We start from the raw sequence: 7,647 nt of genomic DNA on the forward strand, positions 1-7,647 counted from the left end.
GTGATTAAATCTACCATCTGGATGTTTGTTCCCTATTTATCCCATCTGTTCTCTGTTCATTTTTTACCCTTATTTCCTGCTATTGGTTTCTTAGCTATACCTCTACCTTTTAGCTTTTAGTGGTTGTGCTAATGTTTATAATATATATCCTCAACTTACCAAGTTTACTTTAATTAATAATGTTTGAATATTGTATAATAACCTTATAACAATATACTTCCAGTTTCCCCTTCCATCCTTTGTGCTATTGTTGTCATACATTTTATTTCTGCATAAGTTATGAACACATGTTTATTTTTGCTTTATATAGTTAATTAGTCGTAGAAGAGATTTAAAAGTGAAAAAATACTTGCATATTTACCCACATATTTACCATTTCTTGTACTCCTCATTCCTTTTTTAGATCCAAGTTTCCATCTGGTTTTATTTTTCTTCTATCTAAAGAACTTCCTCTAACAATACTTATAGTGATGTTAACTGGCAAAACCTCTCAGCTTTTGTTTGTCTTAATAAGTCTTTATTTCACCTTAAGGTAAAAGTTTTAAAGAAGATTTTTGCTGGATATAGAACTCTATGTTGACAGTATTTTTTCTTTCATTCTACAATTTAAAGATGTCCATGGTCTTCTGACTTGCATCATTTCTGAAATCTGCTCTCATTCTTATCCTTATTCCTCTGTACACCATGTGCCTTTTTTCTCTGGCTGATTTTAAGATTTTCTCTTTATCACTGTCTTTCAGAAATTTGATTTTGATGTACTTTGATGTTATTTTGTGTGTGTGTGTGTGTGTGTGTTTATGCTACTTCAGGTTCCTTTAGGTTCTTAGATCTGTGGGTTCATAGTTTTTATTAAATTTGGAAGTTTTTCAGCCATTATTTCTTCAAATATCTTTCTGTCTCCCTCTCCTCTCCTCCTGCCAACACACATTTTTCTGGGACTCCAGTCAACCATATAATGAACCACTCTATATTATCCCCAGGTCATTGAGGCCTGATTTATTTATTTAGTTAGTTAATGTTTCAGATTGAATAGTTTGTACTGCTACATCTTCAGGTTCCCTGGTCTTTTTCCATGTCTAAGCTGCAGTTAGTCCCACCCAGTGTATTTTTTCACTTCAGATATCTTAATTTTCATCTCTAGAAGTTCCAATTGGTTCTTTATGTCTTCACTATCTCTCCTGATTATATTCATATTATTTAAAGATCCTTAAACATGTTGAGCATGTTTGTAATAGCTATTTCATTGTCTTTGAATACTAATTCCACCATCTGTGTCATTGGTGGGTCTTTTTCTATTGACTCTCTTTCTCCTCCTGGTTATGGGTCATATTTCCTGATTCTTGGCATGTCTAGTATTTTTTTTTTTGGATCCTGAACATTGAGTTGTTAGATCATTGAGTATCTGAACTTAGCTATCCTCCTTTAAAGAATGTTGGTTTTGTTCTGGAAGCTAGTTAAAGTCCTGGAAGATCAGATTGGTTTGATCCTTTCATGGCTTCTTTTTAAGTGTTTAAGGGTATATCTGGAGTAGTCTCTATTCTGGGCTAGTTTAGCTCTACTACTATGGTGTGACCCTCTGGGTCTCTTGAACAGTCACTTTGGATGCTGGTCTCTTGAAGGCATAATGTGAAAAGATCCATGGCTTGACCTTGACCTGAAAGATCCTTGGCAAGAGATTCATAAAATCCTCTCTCCACATGGTACAGCTTGAGACCAAAGAGTTGCTGTGAGGGAACATGGAACTGAGGTTGCCTGCAGTTGCATAGAGGGACCAAACGTATGGCTGGATGCTGAGAAACAGTTAGAATGCTCCTGTGAAGAAAAGTGGCTGGCGAATAGTGGGTCATTCATTACCAGGTCAGTAATTCAGTGTGATACTTGATTCTCTCTGTATACAAGGACTTGGCAGCTTTTTGGCCTGCTACATAGCTAATGCTAAACTTTCTGGTCCCTGTTAGGATTAAATGGCACTGAAGATGGCATTAATCTACGAGGTCCTAATGCATCTCCTTAGGACCATCAGCCTACAAATAGGAGCTTTGAGGCATTGCTACAATTCTGAAGCAGTTGTCCTTTACCACGTCTTTGCTTAATTCCTAAACTTCATAAAAGTTGTTAAATGGTTTTATGTTGAGAGATTTCTTCATATTTGAAGAAGCATATCTTGTTTCACTCATTTGAAAATGACTTTGGTTACTATTTTTCATCACTGTCCTTTGTTCAACACAATAACTGACTTTGAAAAGCGCATTATCTGGGGATGGTTTAGGAGTAAAGTAAGGGAGATGGCTTGGAACCATTTGAAATCATTTCACCATATCTATTTACTTCTTTTTCCCTGAGCTGGGGTAAGTATAGGTTTAGCACCAACCATATCTATTTTATAAGGTGTTTGCTTCTTCCCACATGGATATTCAACTTGGTGTCTGAGGTTATTAAAATGAAGCTTTAAGTCTGACTGCTTTTTTTATTGTGATTTTTACAGCATTGTTCAACACACTCATTCCATTAGGTCTTGCCAACCATTAGCTTGTGGAAAATAGTTCCTCTTCTCTAAGTTTAAGCCTAAACTTACATTGGCTTAGTTAGTTGCATTGTTAACCTTTGAAATGTAGGTAATTTTAATGTCCCCAACACAAGTTGGCCCAGAAATAGATTTAGTGAATATTCATTTACAACACCAAACTATCTTTTCTGATATCCACTGTTGAGGCTCTCCAAAGATTTCCCGTTGTTTTTATTTACTTAGTGTCTAGAAAGCCACACATGTAATCTGACGGATGAGAACAACCAGCAAGTTTACCCTTCGAAGGGTCTGGGTTCTCTGCTCTGTTCCCTGGCTCCAGGCTGTATCTTTTTTTTTTTTTTTTTTTTTTTTGATACGCAGGCCTCTCACTGTTGTGGCCTCTCCCGTTGCGGAGCACAGGCTGCGGACGCGCAGGCTCAGTGGCCACGGCCCACAGGCCCAACCGCTCCGCGGCATATGGGATCCTCCTGGACCGGGGCACGAACCCGTGTCCCCTGCATCGGCAGGCGGACTCTCAACCACTGCGCCACCAGGGAAGCCCCTCCAGGCTGTATCTTAACAAATATAATATCCTGTAGAAGGAATAAGAGGCATAGGGAAAACAACACCTCATTACAGTAAGCATTAAACTAACCTGTGATAGAGCTGTTGGGAATTCTGTGCATAAGGTTCCAGACAACCTTGGTGCTTAGGCTTAAGAGTGCAGGAGCCAATCTCCACTGTCGGTAAGAATTTACTACCCAGGGCACAAAGAGAACAACAAGTTAAGGAAGTCGTCATGGAACTTGGAGGAAGCAGACAATGCTAAATTTACCCTTTGCGACATGAAGTTCAAGTACTGGAGCCCAGAGCACTTTACAGAGCTAGCCAACCGCAGGCCAAAAATGGGGCTGAAAACACACGTAGTTGAGGTTTAAGAGGACCAGAACTGTAAATCCCCTTTCCATCAAAAAAGCTGCAGGAAACCTCGCAGGACTTCGGTCTGCATTTGAAAAACAGCACATGTGTGTCTTTTAGGCTATTTAAGCAGATCAACAGCAACAAACCTGCCACGAAGGGAATTACGCCGGACACCTGTAACTCTTTTTTTCTTCCTATCTCCCCTCCGACCGCTAAGAAAACTGCCTCATGGAGGGCAACCTTGTGTGACTCTTACCCTAAAGCTTTGATGTCACCTGCATTTGTCTTTGTTCTTCTCTGATGAACGCGTTAACATTTCTATCGGTGAGGATGCTAATTGGATGATTACCAACGAGGTGCTCTGAACTACGCTGACTCTTCTTCCTTTGCTGAAGGTCACTCATGTGTGCACCTGAGCTGTGAAAACTCCACGTGTATTTGATATGGTTTGAGGCACGCCCTAAACACACCTGCTTCCCAGAAACTTTGAATCTGTGCTGCAGGCGCCCGGGGCCCCATGCCCTGGCCACAGATGATTGGATAGAGCTGTGCACGTGGTTCAAGGACCGTAGATCGGCTGAGCCAATCAGATTCTACTCAGGATTTTGGACTGGTGAGCTAAGATGCAGCTTCCTTCAGTGGCAGGAGCATCCTTGTGTGCCCGGAGGATGAAGAGTGGAAGGTGGAGGTGGAGAGAGACAAAGAGAGGAAAGAGAGAGAGATCATGTACAGAGCGAGGTGGGGAAATCTTGAGCGATGAGACCATCTCTCCGTGGATTGTTAGAGATGCTGCTGGAAGCTTTACTTCTTGGCTCTCTAGGTCCCAGGTGCCTTCCAGGAGGACTGGCTGTACTTCCTGCCCTGTCGGTCTGTGGGATTCTCCTTATGGAACTGACTTAAGTGGTTTTCTATCCTCACAACCCAACTGCTTGAACAGAACCCAAAATATGTTAGACACATACTTCTTGCGTTTCTGGCAAGACTGGTTTTAGGCTCAGGCAGTATTTCATATTAATCATAAAACAGCAACTTAGGCTCATAAACATTTGTCATTCACACTAAAATCCCATACAGAATTGGAATTCATGGATTTGCTCAAAACTCTTCCTTATTACAGACATTGAGCCCGTGCCCCCTCTTCAGGCCACTATCAACGAGGCCTGTGAGGGTCAAACAGTGTGCCTTTCAGATGCGTGAAGACCCTCAGGAACCAAGGCATGATGGATGTGTCTGGTGGAGAAGAGACCATTACGAGCCACCCGTTGTTTAAGAACTCTCTCCTGTCCCATTTGCCACCAAAAGTTATTTCCTCTGTGTTGGTGGTAAGTTTCCAGGCCTTCATTTTTCCTGATGTCAGTTATGCATGCCAAGGGGTGTGTCCTGCTTCTGACTTTGATAAATACCTGAGGTGGTCTCAGGCTGCTATGCCCTTGCTTCCCTGTTTGCCACACCAGCCTCACCCTACACCACTGTCCCCTACCTGCGACCTGCCAGGAGGCTCTGCAGAGTCCAGGCTGGGGTCAGGCCTCTTCCACCAGCAGTGCAGCATGGCACGTGTGTTCCCCAGACATATTAAGGTTCTGTTCATTGTTAGGAGTCCGTGACCCCAATAAGCAGTGTTTTTTCATGAGCTATATTTGTTTAAGAACCTGTTTCTCGGTGAACTCAATGTCCTTGGTTAATTTTAACCTCACTAAAGATAAAATGTTAATAATACTTGGTTTGACCTCTTATGTCTATTGTGGCCATTCCATAGGTCTCTCTGACTGGATGAGTATGTCGGGGTATCATTAACTTCAGGAAGCTTCTCTCCCCAGGACTACATCTAAGAACTTGGTCTCTTCAAGTCCTGGATCAATAAAAAAAGAAGGAAAAAAGTCATCACACTATGAGATTCTTTGCTTCTTCAAGAAGGTTAACAGCTGAGTGTGGCTTTCACTACCAACCTGCGATTCGGAACTCATTTGATATTAGTATGAGCACTGTTCTAGTCACAATATAAGACCCACACTCCTTCCCACAGGAGCCTGAAACCCATGAAGAAATAAACGTGATGAAGATTTCTGTTAACCATAACGAACTGAAATCAAAAGGACGTTCTTGCTGATTTCCGCTAAGAGAATGTAGAAACCTAGGGAAGCCTTCTCAAAAAAGTAGCAAATGTAACTGATGGCTGATCCAAGAACCTCCACCAAGCAGAGGGTACGACTCAGAGGAGAGATCCCAGCCCCCACGCACCTCCTCAGTCAGGTGCCCTGAGCAAGGCGCGTACTGGGCAACTCTACACAAAAGTTGGACCAAGAGCAAAACAACAAAACAAAAGAACTGCCCTCCCGTTCTGGGCAAAATCCCAAACTCCCAGATAAATAACATCAGGAGCTATTGATCCTTGCCTGAAACTCACGTTTCACTGCTACTAAAGGGTGCTCTACGGACCAGTGCCACATAGCAAACTCTTTCTGCCCATCTGCAAGAATGTACGGAAACTGAGAGCAAGTGTTTAGAAACTTTTATAGCAATTTGATCTCAGTGCAACATTTTAATTTAATTTTACAAAAGTGCCAGTCTGCAAAGAACTGGAAATTGTAAGAACAGGTCCATCACCACAGATTCACCACGGATAGTTTTATAAGCACTGCACTGTTCTGTCACAGTTTTCAAAGGAAAAAGCCACTTCACTTCCTGCTTTAAAAAGAGAGTCATGTGACATTTCCTTTTCCTGTACAGTACATGGAGAGTCTTCTGGTCTGCTAGCACCTAGAAAGACACACAGGAGGGACAGCTGAAAATGCAACCAGTAATACAACTGGCCTCACAAGCCGACTGAAGTGTCCACTCTTATCTTGTGAAATATAAACCAAGTGGAAAAATTAATTTCTCATTTACCACTTTCTGACTGATGAATTTAAACACAGATCAAATATACACCAGTGCTCAGTTTTTAATCTATCCAGCATGCTTAATTATAGCTAAGGGTAGCTCCTGATAAGAGATATAAACATATATTTATCTTTCCTATTTAGCTACAATGATACAAATATTTTATAATAAACATCATTTTCACCAGGTATCACCTCATCTCTGCTCCTTTTTTATTTAAGGGAGTCATAAATGTGTCTACTTGGAATCACATACGGGAAGTTGCAGAACATTCACGCAGCTTTTCAGGTCTTCACCCCCACCGTCAGCTTACACCAGCTGCTTCTCATCACCTAGCCCTGGGGTCCTTCCCATGAAGCTCGGTCCAACAGAGAAGCCAGCACCCAAAGGAAGTCCATGCACACACTGGGCAGTGGACAAAAGCCGAGACTTGAAGGTACATGAAGTAGATCCCAAGTTGTTTCCCAGATTCTGTCTTTGGGGATGACGGTGATAAAAAGACATGGGGCCAGGAAAGTCTCAGGCCTTCATGTTTGTCCTTATAAAGGTGTTGATGTATGGTAAGGAGCAATGGAGTAAAGTTATACGTTGTCCATGAAGCCTTCTAGCGTTACCGATTTGACCTTCACCCCACCTTTTCAAACTCGAGGATGAGTAAAACAGAATAGTAAAATGCTATGCTGACGGTTTTAACCACCATCCTCTATATGGTTCTGTCCAGATGTTCCATCTGAGGTTTTATAAGTTAGAAATAAGAAAGCCTATTCGTAAACAAAGAATATTATTTCAATGGAAAAAATATTTCTGTACCTCAGGAATGCTTCTTAGGGCACATTCCTTATTTAAATAAACTACTTGTACAGAAATGGGTTTTACAACCCATCTAGACGAAGTTGAAAATACTTAAAGTGAGCATTTAAAAAAAATTTTAGGAAATTGTCTTGACTAAACTTCCCAAGTGACTGACACTGGTGGCAGCAAAATGACTTGAATAATCTGAGACCTGATGACGTTGACTATGAGGACCAATGGATCAATTATATCAGAACTCTGTTTTTTTTTTTTTTTTTAAACAGAGTGGTATTTTCTCCAGAGACACCGGATAGGAATATAACTTGAATGTCTCACATGTGGTCCACTCATCCACGCTGGCTTTGAACCACACTCATTCCACGCTGAGCTCTTGTTTCCTAAAGCGCATTCTATGGTCTTCCAGTGCAGACATATGGCATGCACTTCTGGCTGTTCTACAGAGCCTTCTGGTCCAGGGCTGACTGAATATGTGAGTAGTTTTTCTATCACTTATAAACCATGTTGATATTTAGCATAAATGTAGTCCA

The 7,647-nt window shown here is 41.4% G+C and overlaps 1 long non-coding RNA gene across 3 annotated transcripts in view; it reads left to right on the forward strand.

The window, feature by feature from the left end:
- Positions 1 to 7,647, forward strand: part of LOC116751160 — a 49,754-nt gene that overhangs the window by 39,028 nt on the left and 3,079 nt on the right. The window contains exons 5-8 of one of the 3 annotated variants that reach the window (XR_004349186.1): positions 1,707 to 1,857; positions 4,545 to 4,749; positions 6,529 to 6,743; positions 7,384 to 7,589. This is a non-coding gene — a long non-coding RNA (uncharacterized LOC116751160). The remainder of the gene's footprint in view (positions 1 to 1,706; positions 1,858 to 4,544; positions 4,750 to 6,528; positions 6,744 to 7,383; positions 7,590 to 7,647) is intronic. The other 2 variants (XR_004349185.1, XR_004349187.1) reach the window with 2 other exon arrangements.

The sequence above is a fragment of the Phocoena sinus genome, chromosome 3, assembly GCF_008692025.1.
Source record: "Phocoena sinus isolate mPhoSin1 chromosome 3, mPhoSin1.pri, whole genome shotgun sequence".
Classification (NCBI taxonomy): Eukaryota; Metazoa; Chordata; class Mammalia; order Artiodactyla; family Phocoenidae; genus Phocoena; species Phocoena sinus.